At 39.7% G+C, this 15,148-nt stretch overlaps 1 protein-coding gene across 1 annotated transcript in view; it reads left to right on the top strand.

Annotated features, from left to right (window-relative positions):
* Positions 1 to 482: 482 nt before the first annotated feature.
* Positions 483 to 15,148, top strand: part of FOXP2 (forkhead box P2) — a 548,145-nt gene continuing 533,479 nt past the window's right edge. Inside the window, exon 1 of the mRNA XM_081800223.1 lies at positions 483 to 728. The gene's annotated coding sequence lies outside the window, so the exon portion shown is untranslated. The remainder of the gene's footprint in view (positions 729 to 15,148) is intronic.

Here is a 15,148-nt window from a genome sequence, read left to right as displayed (position 1 = left end):
TTTACATAGCAGGTGGACCTGACGTCAGCCAGGAGGCTCCACTGCAAATCCGAACAATATTCTGCTCCGCGTTTCCCCCTCCCTTAAAGAAGTTGGGGCACCGGGGGAGATAGGTGGATGGGGGCGACAGGCATTCTAACCGGCTGGTTCCAAACCACTTTTGGGAACAACAACAACAACCAACAATAACAACGCAAAGTGAAACAAAACAAACAAGTGGCCCAGCAGTACTTTAGAATCCTCCGAGGCGTCCCTTCCCCCACCCCGCCCCTCGGAGGAGAGGCGGCTCCGCGCGCAGTGTGTGTACAGTTTGCATTGCCAACAACACGCGCGCGCGGCCGGGTGCGCGCGCCCGCCAGCGCACACTCACACACATAGACACACATACAGACACACACACAGATCCGGGTGGGGGGAGAGGCAGCGCGAGACAGCGCGAGCCTCCGAGAAAGCGCGAGACACGCCGGCGCGTGCAGCTCCGCGGCGGCCGCTGCGCCCCGGCTCGAGCCCCGCGCCACCCGCAGCCCGCCCGCGAGCGCCCGTCCCGGTTATTTATGCGGCGGCCGCGTCTGCTGGCTGCGGCTTCCTCCGCCCCCCCGCCCCAGGGCGCGCCCCCCACTCGCGGCAGCAGCTGCCGGGACTCGCTCGTGGGTGTGTTGTTTGGAGGCTTCTGCCTCGGCGCCGCGGGTGCCACCTCCCGGGACGCTGCCCAGGCGTCCCAGGTCGCGGTAAGTTTCTTCGTCCTCACTCTGGCGCGCTGCACCTCCGCACCCCACCCCGTCCCAGCCACCTCCACGCCGGGCCGGGCTGCGACTTTACTCTGCTGCGCGCTCCTCCGGCGGCGGCGGCGGCGGCGGCGGCGGCGGCAAAGTTTCACCCCAGCCGCAGCGCTCGGTGCGGCGGGGCGGGTGTGACATGTGTCAAATTTCGGCTCAGCGTCGGGGTCGCCTTCCGGACTCAACATCACCACTTGTTGTTCTTTTTCATTTTGCATTGTGATGGGGGAAGGGAGAATCGACAGAGGGGAGATTGCAGTTGGCTCACGTATGATTTTTAGTTTTGAATATGCAAAATATTGCCTCGTCCAGAGGGACCGCGGCTGGAGGAGAATGTGTGTCGAAACACCAGATGTGTGTTTGTTTACTCTTTTATTTTTATTGTTTGTTGTCTCTTCCTTTTCCTCCCTTCCCCCCTTACCCCTGAGAGGAGAAACAACAGTAAAAACATCTGGCGGTTGGAAGCACACACTTTATTGATCCAACTGCTGACCTTTATTTACTCAATTGGGCAAGTGCATGCAGCTCGTCCGTCTCTAAGTTGGGCGCTTCAGCGTTCATTTAAGAAGTACTTCCCTGGGAACTAGAGGCGGAGAGGGGACACTCCTGTTTCTCGACTGAAGAAACTCCTGGCCCCTAGTGCTGCTTCGGGATAATGGTGCATCTTGACTGCTGCCCCCGATCACGCTCTTTCCCCTGTCCACAGTTAGCAGGACCCGCTTCACGCGGGAACTCACCTAGTCTTACTTTTACTGTGCTTTAGAAAGGTCTCCTCACTCTGTGGGTGGGTTTAGGGTGAACTCGCACCTCCCGGTTCTTTAGGGAGGGAATGTGGGAGGGGCGCGGGCACCTTGCGGAGAAAGGGAGGGCTTCTCGGTTGTCTTTTACCTGTAAATCCGTGGAGGCCCCGGGCGAGCGGAGGGCAGTCGGGAGCGCGGGGTTGGCTGTGACCCCAGCAGAGCTCCGGTCCCGACGGCCCTTCGCGCTCGCCGCGGCTCACATGCGGCGGCTGCACGGCGGGACCCACTGGGTGGCCGCGCGCGCCGCCAGCGCGTCGCCCGCGTGTCTCCCGAGCGCCTCTCCCCGCCCCGCAGGCCAGGACGCGCCCAGACACCCCGACCTCTGCGCGAGCGTCGTCGTGGACCCTCGCTTGCTGAGGGCGTTTGGGCCTGTCTAGAGCAGGGAGGAAAAGTTGCCCTACTATCCTCAGCCTCTGAGATCTCGTAGGTAAGTCTCTCAGGGCACCGGGCGCGTGGGGTGACACCGATTAGGAGGAACGGGAGGGGAAAGACACGTGCGAGTCTGGGGCTTTTGAGAGCGCAACCGGTGCGAGTTTTGCATAGGGACGACTCCAGAGAGGCCAAACTGGACACTTGCTCAGGGGGCTCTTCAGACTCCGGAATCCCCAAGGATCTAGACCCATCTGTGTATTTGTTTATTCAGCTTTTTAACCAACAGATTTAAACCACTTAATGGACAGCTGCTATCTGTAATGCTTCAACCCCACCCCCACCCCCATTTTCTCTCACCACATGTTGAAATCCAGTCAGTTTCTTGATCTTGAGGATTATTCCTTGAGTACTGTTTGCTCCCAGGTGGGCAGGCGTTCCCGACGTGGCCTGGGTGAGTGCTGAGAACGGCCCCGGAGGGAGAAAGGGTGTGAAAGACCTGTGGGAGTGTGTAAGATGTGTACATATATAGTCATCATGGATTCAGAAGTGCTTAAAGAGCTACCTCCCCAACGTGCCCAGAGTCTACTTGGAAGAATAATTAAGTAGGAGCAGGTAAGCCGAGGGGAGAAAGTGACGCCCTGGTGTCAAGTAGCTGAAGTGGACGTTTTCCAACTGGAAGTGTTTGGAGAGATTAACTTTTAGAAAACAAAAGTTTGCCTGAAGGCACATCTTTGCACGCTCTTCTAACTCAAATAATTTGGCTAGGCAGCAGTGGAGACAGGAGGAGTGTGTTTAATAGCAAGTCCATGTTAGAGGTCAACACTGAAGCAAGGATGAGCTTTCAGATATTTTCCTCTTCAATCTTGCATTGCGGCGTACCTCGGGAAATGTTTTAAAGTTGTCAAGGGGCCTGTTTATCTTTTCTGTCACTATGAGTTCTGGATAAGTATATTCTCAGTGTAGTGGAATTTTAAAATGTAGTGTTTGTTTAGTAGTGTTAAGCAATTAATTTACAATTTTGATTTATTTGTGTATGCCATTAATAAAGCAGGTATAAAGTTATATACACGATGATCATTAGGGTCATAAAATTTCATTTTGGTTTTGAAGATTTTTAAAAGTCGTTTTTTCTTTCCTTCTTTCCTTCCTCCCTCCCTCCCTCCCTCCATTCATCCATCCCTCCCTTCCTTCCTTCCTTCAATTTTTATTGCTTAACTATACCCATGTTCAATGGTTGTTCAATTCAGTACTTGCTTAAGAACCCCACTCTTTCATTGTTACCCAAAACTAAGTGAAATAAATATTTAATTGTGATTAAGTTACTAGCTTTTAAAGAGGAGACTGGAAACCTGATGATACATCCCTGTAGGTAAGGGAGAGAGAACGCTCAATTTTAAAAAGATCAGCATAAAGTTCACTATTGGAACACTTTTTACCATTCAATTTAAACAGTACAATACATGCTTTCTTTTTATACATAGATTATTAGTATGTTACTATTGCACTACAATGGGTACTAGAATAATCAAAGGAAATTATATACAAATAACAATTATGAACTATTTTTAACTGTTTATCAAAATTTCTCAACTTATATTTTGGGATTCAGAGTGATGGAAATTTTAGACTTGAATATTGTTTTCATAGAATGCATACTCTGGGTGGAAGGAGACCTTTGATTGCATTAAGACATGAATAGATTTATTAATGGTTGTGTCTAAATAAACTGTCATCAAAGTTTTATTTCTTTGCACTGATGATAGTACAGTGGTTTTGCTTTTACAAATAAAATAAATCCTTGTAATATTATAAAAACCTAAATAGGGGGAAATTGTTGTATGTGGCACACCATAAAAATAGGAAAAAAGGTGAACTTTAAATTTACAGATAACTTGTAATGAGAAGTTCTATTCCTTTTGTACAAGCAAGAATTTAAAAACATAGACCAACTCTCTTTGCATAGCTATTGGAATTATACTTTATGAAAAGTATATTTAAATATGTGAAAATAACTTCATGGTTTGACTGAGACTCATAGGGCATATAACAGTGTAATGAACTTAGCCAGACAAATTTACCAGACATTTTTATTTCAAGAGAAAATGTGGGGATACAGAACTCAATTACATAAAGGGCATATTATTTGTAATATTTTTAAGGATTTATAGCTGGCTCTGCCTCATCACCCTTGTCTATTTCTGTGTTGATAGTCTCATGTTAGATCAGCTATTAGTTATAATATTGATAGAAAACTGAATGGTGGAAGTGGTCACATATTTTCTGCCTCTCTAAATTAAGTCAGAAAGAAGCCATTGACTTGTAAGAAGATAATGTCACTAAGAAGTTCTCTTGACATGATTGTTGTTAGACAAAATTGCAAATCACCGTTGAATTCAGAAATAATAACAATTTCATTACAATTACTGAATACTAATTCTTGACCCACTCAAACTATTTTTTTTCTTTAAGTTTGTGATAGATGATAGTACTCTTAGTGATAAATGAATGGATCCCAAATGTTCTAACCAGTGCCCAGATTCATACTGCCCTTTGAATAAAATAAATCCTGTTTCTTAAATCAGGCCCAGTGAGAGCTTAAGATTTACATAGATTTTCAAAGTAACTTTAATTATGTACCCCCTGATTCATAAAGTTCTAACAAACTTGATCAGAACCAACCCAGAACGACTGTTGCATATTTTCTTAAGGGTCTGAAAAAGTAATCCAGGTGCTTGCAACTTTCCTTAAACATATTCCTGTGTTTATGATTCATAGAGAATCTAATGCCTAAATCAAATGTTATATGCCATAGTTTACTTTAGTTCTATTCCTTCTTTAGATGATGTAAATACCTTCTTAGATCCAACTTTGATATCTCTTCATATACTTGGCTTCCAGTCATATCACTTCTATAGTCTTTATCAAGTAAAATACTCTAGGTTCTTAGAGTTTTTTCTTTTTTTCTTCATGAGGCTTAAGTCTTTTTCATTACGTTTTTATGGAGTTCTTCTAGAACTTTAGCTTCTTCATTTGTTTTTCAGAACCTACAAGTGGACCCCATTAATATTTCTTTCAGCAGCCTAACTAAGCATAGTTTGGGGGGGATTGTCTAAAAATACTATTACTTTTTTTTCCCTTAAGCTCAGCATTGCTTATGTGAAAATTCATTACTATTGAATTACATAAATTCTCACATAGTAGAATATTATTTCCTGTGGAATATTCTTTCCCTGTGGGTATTCTTACCTATTAAAATAAATGGGTACTTATTTCCATTTGCTGACTTACTTTTGCCTTGTCATTGCCTCTGATGTACTTTTGTATATAGTCTTTTGCTCTGCTCAGTGTATTTATCCATACCCCACCCCCAATTTTCCAGACAAAACAAACAAAAAAGAGAGTACTTTCGGTGAAATGTGAGGAACTGTTGTGACTAATTAAAAGGTTAACGTTAGAACATTGAGATGCTGGAGAGATCCTTAAAGAAGATTTAGATGCATTATGTTCCAACACTATTAATATTAAGATGAAAAAGTAAACCTATATGTATGTGGTGACTTATTTTCAGTATGTATTAAAACTCTTTTCTCTATATAGATGCTTCAGTAATTTGCTGTTTTCTCGAATGTGGTATTACTAAGTATTATTCTAATTCTTAGGAGCATAATTTCAATTTTATAATTGGAGTGACTGGGAATTTGTGTTTACCTATACAGTTTGCCAAGCAGCCAAATTAAGAGTATCAGGGCTCAAAAAGGAGGTAGACTGTTATCACACCCATTTCATTTTCAAAGCTACATTATATTTTAATGTTTTACAGCTTTGGATCCTAATACTTTTTCATTTTGTAATTATGAACTTTGTTTACTCTTTCTTGTATTTCTTCACCTGTCCAACTTGCTTTCTATGAACAATTGAAATTCTGTGTTACTTCAATTTATATAATTTTATCTAAAATTTTATTTAAAACACATTTTCTCCATAAATTATTTATGCAGGCCAGGTTCAACCTTATAAATTCCTTGATATTTGAAATATGTATTCTTGGACCTATACTCTACCAATTTAATTCAATTTCCCATTCAGTTGTATCCTTCCCTCTTCCTACAATCTACCAGGGATCTCTAGGACATACCTTCTTCCCATTATATTGACAAATATGTCTTCATTCCTGTCTCTATGGCAAATTATTTTTATTAGCAAAAGCAAATAAAATTTAAATGTTGTAAAAGCACATTGCTGTGAAGCAAATGAATCCCCAGGGATTTAAAAGCTCTCAGCATTTTTAGTTTATTAATGTTTCTTAATTTCTCTTGATTTCTATCTTGGAAGGCTTAAAATATACTTTGTGGAAGACAATGTTGACTTAAAATTTATTTAAGTTTTTAGTGTTTCTTTTTAAAGATCTTTTAACATAAGCCTAAAAGATTTATACCATGAGAATGTTATACTTTTTTTAAGGAAGTTAAGGAAATTAACTTTGAATTCCTCAAATAAGGCATGCTACTAGAAATAGTGTAAAGTTTCTGTGGTATTCATTTCTTCTCAACTTTTATAATGACATTTTCTGTGAGAGTTTTTTTGTATTATTTTAGTTTTGTATCATCTTGGTACATATACACAACTACAGCCATCATTTTGCAACTTTTTCTCAATTTAAAAAAATAACAAACTTTCTTAAAGTGTATTTTAGGGGGTAAGAAAAAAATCGGTGGTAGACATATTTCAGAGAAAGCATTTATAAAATTTCTCACTGGCAGATAGCGAGGAGAAACTTATAGTACACTAATCCAAATAGCTTAACATCTTAGCATATGTAGACTGTCATAAAATCATCTCATTTAAAAAAAAGATCCCCAACATCCTTAAGAACTATTCCTCACCATTACTTCACCCAAAGTTATGTTCCAGGATTTGGGTGATCTATATCTGTATGCCTCTAGCTAACTCTTTACTTTCTTTTTTGTCTTCGATTTTTTTTTCCCCTTTCTCGGTCTGCCTTTAGTTTAGCTAAGTGCCCCCTCAAAAAAAAAAAAAAAAATCTTGTTTTATACATCTAGTTGGTACCAGCGCCGCTACCCATCTGATCAGATAGACATCATCATCTCCTCCCTGAATTGTTAAATAGCAGGAGCTATTTATCTCCCTCTTCTCTCTCTAGGCACCACGGTTTGTTCCCCACACAGCATAGCGATCTTTTAAAAATATGTGATTATGTCACTCTTCTCTATAAACCTTCCAGCAGCTTCTTATGTCCCTGAGAATAAAAGACAAAGACCTTATATAAGTCCATGTTATTTGACCCCTGCTACCTATCTGACATTCTTTCCTAGCATTTTCCTCTTGTTCGATCAACTCTCGCCACACTGGCTTCCTTGGTATTTATCAAAACAGGAGAAGCTGATTCCCGCCTCAGAATTTTTCTCTGTGTTCTCTGTCTGAAATGCTCTACAATTGGATATCTTCACAAATTTCATGCCTCTGCTCAAACATATCCTTATTGGAGAAGACTGTCCTGTATCAGATAACAAATCCTCATAGATCATGCTTTGCCACCTTTCCGTACATTACTTTTCCCCACAGCACCATCGTCAGCTGACATTTTAGAAAGTTGTTTATTTATCATATGTCCTCCCAATGAGAATATACTTTCCATGGAGCCAGGGATTTTGTTCTCTTCAGTGTTCTAACCCAATGCTTAGAACAGTGCCTTGCATCAGGTAACAGCTCTAAAACTAAATGAAAGAATGAATGAGTTGTTGGAGGTCCAAGAAATTACTTCTGTCTATATCATTGCCTCACTTTCTGTGTGACTGAAATTACTTTTCACCTTACTTTCTCATCTTGCACTTATTTTATACCATATCACATTTGGGAAAACTGTTCACTACTGTATTGACCAAGATGTGGCGCTGCTCTCTGGTGGACCTACTTCAAGTTCAGTGTTTTGTATCTTTTTTATTCCGATCTGAGAAACAATATTACACTTAACTTTTGAAAGGTGTGAATGGATGCTTATGTTTCTGGACAAGAACAAATGCTCAGTAGTTGAGTGCTACAATATAATAATGCTTATTAGTACAGTCAAAATGACATTTAATCATATTATTTCATAATTATATCTTAATATGAGTAGCATAGATAGGGTCCATAGATATTTCTAAAGGCTACATTATGGATACAACATTGGCATACGAAGTATTTCTGTGGGGAAGATGGGAGGAAAGGGGTTAAGCCAAGTCTCTTCTGAAAACCTTTAGATTTAGATGGCTTTCCTTCTTTGTGTTGGCACACACACCATAAATTTACAACTTCTCTTTTGTCTCATTCTTCCAGTATCTATCCTTAAATAAAGCAGATGGAGGATTTATGATTTGATGGAAGGTCCATCTCTCCAAATTTAAAATCTCACTCTTGAACTTGCTTAAATTGCTTTTGGATACCCATAACTGAGGTATGGGTAAGGGATACAACTTTCCATAAAACATCATACAAATACATATATTATTTTCTTTTTAAGTTTTTATTTAATTTACATTTCGTTAACCTACAGTGTAATATTAGTTTCAGGTGTACAATCTAGTGATTCAACACTTCCATATATCACCTGGTGCTCATGACAAGTGCACTCTTTAATCCCCATTGATTATTTTCTTATAAACCTAATGCTCTATAGATCTCCCTCTCACATATTATGTCCATATTTGAAATATGCACTAACTTGCTCAGCAATTTTATTTTAAATATCTTGAAAATAGGGAAAGGAGTCTCTCATCTTTTCTACTGATAATGAAGGAGGAGGGCTCTCTTCTTTGCCTCCCTTCTCATTTTTCTTTTTCCCTTCTCCCTTCTCCAGACTGAATTATGAAATCTCTCAAAATCATTCTGATACTTTATTATACCATCAGTGAATGTGTAGCCCTTGGAAAACTGTGAAACAAGGCAAAGTGGGTTTTTATTACATAATTACCCCACTTTTTCCTTTTTAAAAAATTACTAACTTACATCTTTTGCTACTCTTCTCTGGCTCCTTAGACACCCAGTGCCCTCATGTTGCATCTGGCTATTCCAGTGTATTCTCCTTCCCTTTCTGAATTGGAAATTTTGTATTAAAGCACTTCTTTAGTAATAATAATGCATATTAGAATGTGAATGAAGATGGATTCTTCTGGAAAGTATAATTATTATTGCAGCTAGTAAAATAGTCAGTTGGTTTACTATGCAGTGTTCTGTGTTAAGTGCTACGAGACTTGCATTCTGGTACTTGGTCTGTCTGTAACTATTGTGTGATGTTGGGTAGGTTATTTCCTCCAACATTAAAAAGAGCCTGGATTAGTTTTTAGATTATTTCCAATTAAACTCTTTTTTGAAATACATAGAACCAAATTTGAAGCTGTGAACATGTTCTCCCTTTACAGCCATAAACACACATAAATGAAGGAATGGAAGAAAAAGATAAAAACAGTTAAAACTAACAACAGTTACCACAAATAACTTTGCTTATGCAGCTCAGGGGGACTCAGTTAAAATTCAAAAGTATTATTCTTCTATTATCTTAGCCCACTGGATATTTTCACACCACTCCTCCCCTTCTCTGTCAGGAATGGAGCCTCCCCTCATTTAACCAGAACACTGAAACAAGCAGAGAAGGTAGAGTGGACATGGGGTTGATCATGTTTGGGTTAAGAAGAATAAATAACCACCTGGCATTCTGTCCCCTGAAGTGTGTGTCATTAACTTTCCAAAATATTAATTTCTTCACAATTTTGCTTTGGTCCTGTGCTCATTCATATATTTAGCTCGAGGCGTCACCAATCCAGAAATAAAGTGTGGAGTTGGATAAGCTGTTTGATAAACTTTGTCTTTTAAAATTAGAGCTCCCCTTTTTGATGGACTTCACACACACAGACATACATTTTTAGAACCCACATAAAATGTCGGGCTGCCACATGGTCCAGCCTATGCATTGTGCTGCTTTAAAGGAAACACAACTCCCAGCTGCAGGAATACTACATACCTTTGGTGCAGTTTGGCTTAAAGGGAGTGACACGGTTTTATACAGTGTGCCACATAGGAAGTTTTGCCCCAAATCTCTTGAGGCATCTTTCTTCTTCTCCTGGATACTGCTAAAAAGTTTTTAGAGCCTCATCTAGATCAGTCCTTCACTGCTCTGCTGCCCCATCCACCCGTTGTGCAACACATACAGTCGTACCAAGTGTATACACCCCATGAAGTGTGCCCTCCCGTCATGCAAAGTGTGGTCTCTTTCTTTATTCCGGCTGCTTTTCTTGTGGCGATCAAGGTTTGTCTTGATGCAGACAAACAAGGAGAACAGCAACAAAGATTCCTTCTCAGAAGGTAAGGGATTATAAGTCCTGGGAGTTTCTAGCAGTGATGTAAGCTTGCAAACATGCACATGTCAATGTGTTTTACCTTGTCCTACGTTATAGAGAATGTATATTCCTGTAACTAAAAATAGAATTCACTGGACAGCCTGACTTTGTGTTGTCCCAAATAAAATAATTTTAAATCTATAATTTTGATCAATTTGTAATATTTACTTCTGGAAAAGCATGCTTTTAAGTTATTTTATCCTTCTAATTCTTTGCTCTTTTGTAATTTTCATAAATGTCCAGCTATCTCTTACCCTACATGTCTGTTGCTCATACTATTCCACAAACAGGAGAAAGGCAACGTGATCTGTTACGTCTAATTGGTACTTGATTTTACAGATTTGTTCTATATCCTTTTAATTGTATCCTGAAAATATATCATTTCCACTGGGCTGTAACAATGCCAGATTCTAAAATATGACTAAGTACATGCTTACTCATATTGCTATATTAAAGGAACATTGTCATAAGTTTTGTTTTCATCTTGAGAGACAACTTGTTTTTCTGACTATATAAGATCAAGGTTTAAGTGCAAATGTACAATGAAAGAGAATATATGGTAACAACCTATGAATACATAACTAAGAAAAATATTTAATGTTTATTTTCTTCTTCCTAGATTATGTTTCTTATGAGAGGATATTTAAGAAAAGGAATGTGAATGAATAATTTTATTTTTACATGTTAACTATTCTTGAGACAGTAAAAATATATTTAGTTATTTTTAAAAAATGTATCTGGCTATACATTTGACATTTCATTTTAAAATAACATGTCGGGGCACCTGCGTAGCTCAGTCGGTTGAGCGTCTAACTCTTGATTTTGGCTCAGGTCATGATATCAGGGTCCTGAGATTGAGCCCAGCAACAGGCTTCGTGCTCTGTGGGAAGTCTGCTTGGGATTCTCTCCCTCTCCCTCTGCTCCCTCCAGTGTTCATGTGCTCTCTCTATCTCTCAAATAAATCTTTAAAAAATAATAATATATTGGCTATTATATTGTAGAAATGATTCTGGTAATTTTCTTTTATGTGTCTATTTGATGACACAAACCATATTTTAATTACTCATTATTATAAAGTTGTTTTAAGCTCTTTAATTTCATTCCTTTTTTTATTAAAGATAATTTATATATGGTAAAATTCACCCTTTTAGTGTAAAGTTCTGTAAATTTTGACAAACATATATATTTGTGTAATCACCACCATAGTTAAGATATAGAACAGTCCCATCATGCTACAAAATTTTTCCGTGTGGTTTTTAGTCAACCCTTCCTTTTATCCTCCAGGCCCTGATAACTGCTGATCTATTTTCTGTCCCTATAGTTTTGTCCTTTTAAGTCTTTTTTTGGGCAAGTTTTTACACTGTATAAATTTATGGGGCCTAGTGTGTTACTTTGATACATTTGTATATTATAACATGATTGGCGTTGTAGTGATATTTATCATATTACATAATTGTAGTACCATATTGTTATCTATATTCATTATACACTAGATTTCTATGGCTTATTTACAAGCAAGTTACACGTTGGCACCCTTAAATAAAGTCGGTCTTAATCTCTAACCCCTGTCCCCTGGTAACCACCACTTTACTTGCTGTTTTTTATAAGTGTGACTGGTTTAGATTCCACATAGTAATATCAGACAGCAATTGGCTTTGTCTGACTTATCTCACTTAGCATAATGTGCTCAAGGTCCATCCACGCTGTCACAAATGGCAGGATATGGGGCACCTGGGTGGCTCAGTCGGTTAGGTGTCTGCCTTTGGCTCAGGTCATGATCCCAGGGTGCTGGGATCGAGCCCCGCATCAGGCTCCCTGCTCAGCGGGGAGCCTGCTTCTCCCTCTCCCTCTGCTGGCTGCTCCCCCTGCTTGTGCTTGTTCTCTCTCTCTGTCAAATAAATAAATAAAATCTTAAAAAAAAAAGTGGCAGGATATCCTCCCTTCTTATGGCTGAATAATATTCCATTGTATACATATACCACATTCAGGTCTGTCCTATAAATAGAATCATACAACATGTAGCCTTCGGAGTCAGGCTTCTTTCACTTAGCATAATGCATTTGAGATTCATTTGTGTTGTTGTGCTGGATTTTTTTTTCCTCCACAGTAATGTATTTGCTTGTTCCCGTCGTAGTTTTCTTAGGAGTTTAGAATTCTCTCATTTTCCATTCAAATATATTTTTATATAGCCTCAAATTTTATTTTGCCTTATGAATTGGCGTGGCTTATAAACAAGAGACTTTACTGGTTCATCATTTCTAAAAATCAGTTTTGGGGTGTTTACCATAGTTCTCATCCCTCGCTCCTGCTCCCACCCCTGGTCTCTCTTGCTTTCATACTTGCTTTCCTTGTTCCCACAGATGTTTGCTGTTCATGTCTTTTCACTCCTTGTCATCTGTTTGTTTGGAGTATATAAGACCCATCTGGTAGCCAGTTCTTAAAGAAGAAAGAAGCTCATCATCAGTTGTTTAATAATGCTTTTCATTTATTCATTCACTTATTTGTTTATTCCTCAATCACTGGTCATCCACCAATTTCTGTAAGTGGCAAAAGAAGTAAGAAGAATCAAAGAAACCTAGAAGTGAAAAGAGGCTTTGAGATCATGAAATTAATTTTCCATCCTCCCTTCCAAGCCAGATGAGAGATGGGGCTCAGGTTTCTTAACCAGGAGCCTTTGTCAAATTGTCAAATTGCTGTAGTGTATGGAAAGGGAATAATCAAAGAGGTAAATCGAAGGGTCAGGTGGGTTGCTAAGAGCAAATTGTCAGTCCGAAGGGGCTAGCTGGGCTGAAATGGAACAGAAACCAAGGAGTGAAAGGTAGCAGTGAAAACAGACAAGAAGCCTGGAGAAACTTCTGGTGGGTTGGCTTTTTTAACAGATAAGAATTGAGCAGTCAAAAGACATCTGGATGTGAAGGAGGTGATCCCCATGGCCATAATTCTGGCTAGTGGCTTTCAAAAACTTCCATGAATGAAAAATTTTTATCTTAACATCCAACATTTGAAAAAATTTAATTCTTCGGAAGTTCTTCCTTACACTGAGTTACAATCAGCCATTATTTCTAGCTCTACCCTTTGAATTTACACAGAGTATTTCACATCGATAGCTTTGTCGATGTCTGAAAACTTTCATTTCCAATAAATCTTATCTTTCTCAAGCTAAAGAAGTCTGGTTTTCCCCATTATACTTTATATACTATATGGACTTATTTCATTCTTCACAGTTTTGATAACTCTTCTCTGGGTATGCTTCTGTTTGCCAGAGTTTCCCTTTAAAATGTACCCAGAGCTAAATACCACGCCAGGAGTGCAGCCTGATGACACAGAACACATTGAAAATTTATCTCCATTTTTTTTCTCTCTGACCTAATAGCAATTCATTTTTTAGTCATGTTACGTTGTTACTAGAATTGTAATTCACTTTATATAAGTTGCCATGAATAAACAATTTGAATAATTTATTTTAAAAATAGGATTTGTGGGACGCCTGGGTGGCTGAGTCAGTTAAGCATCTGCCTTCGGCTCAGGTCATGATCCCAGGGTCCTGGGATCCAGTCCCGCATCGGGCTCCCTGCTCAGCGAGAGCCTCCTTCTCCCTCTGCCTGCCGCTGCCCTGCTTGTGCTCTCTCCCTTGCTCTCTCTTTCTGACAAATAAATAAAATCTTTAAAAAAATAGGATTTGTATGTCTTTTAAATTCTTCTTTTACAAAGTTTAGTTACTCAACATGTCAAGATCTAAACAAAATCCTGATTCTGTTCTCTGTGTTAGCGACTGTGTCATCCATAATTCGATTAATACATTTCTGTAGCTCTATTCGATTATTTATAAAAATATTGAGCAGAATAGGGTTAAGAATGGAGCCTTTACTAAAGTTAGTGAACATGGTGGGTTCTTTCGCTTGTCATTAATCCTTTGGATGTGATTGTTTACCTACCTGTATACATTGTAAAGTAATCTTAATGGGTAGCATTCATTGAGCAGGTAGTTTAAATAGGCATTTTCTAAGCAATTTGTGTGCATTGATTCATTTAATCTTCATAATACCTTTATAAGGAGGTACTGTTATTTCGCCATTTTACAAATGGCAAGCTGAGTTGTGAAGGATCTGAAATTTCACCCTATTTGGAAGCTAAAAAGTAGCCAGCACTGCTTTGCGGATGCTTGTGGAAGACCTAAGACTTTGGGGTCAGAGACAGAGGACTTTATTACCCCTGGTACAGCAAGTAGTGTGAGCTTCTTGATTCTTTTTGGTTCCTCGCACCGCCCCCCCGCCCCCCCCAGTCCCACAGGAGTTCGGCAGAGTGGCTCAGATTCATGCTGCACACTCAGTTATATCACTGATGAGGAATGCCAAGTTTAGGGACGCAGATCTTTTATAACGGGCCGTAGGTAAACTTTCCCTTTGTTCCATAGGGAGATACTGTTTCTGTCTTCAAAGGCTATTTGCTGTACAAACATTTGTGGAAAGATAGTCTAGAAGCTGCCCGTGCCTTTGCTCACAGCACATGTGGACACACAAGAGACCCATGAAATTTGCCTCTTCTCCCAGATATTAAGAAATTTCCCCCAAGTAGGGGCGCCTGGGTGGCTCAGTCGTTAAGCGTCTGCCTTCGGCTCAGGTCGTGATCCTAGGGTCCTGGGATCGAGCCCCACGTCGGGCTCCCTGCTCGGCGGGAAGCCTGCTTCTCCCTCTCCCACTCCCCCTGCTTGTGTTCCCTCTCTTGCTTTGTCTCTCTGTCAAATAAATAAATAAAATCTTAAAAAAAAAAAAAGAATCATCTGGCTTCTTATTAAAAATACAGATTC

This window comes from Leptonychotes weddellii, chromosome 12 (genome assembly GCF_054177405.1).
Source record: "Leptonychotes weddellii isolate Sample4059 chromosome 12, ASM5417740v2, whole genome shotgun sequence".
Classification (NCBI taxonomy): Eukaryota; Metazoa; Chordata; class Mammalia; order Carnivora; family Phocidae; genus Leptonychotes; species Leptonychotes weddellii.
The sequence above is the reverse complement of the archived record's forward strand: the minus strand, read 5'-3'. Positions and strand labels throughout refer to the sequence as shown.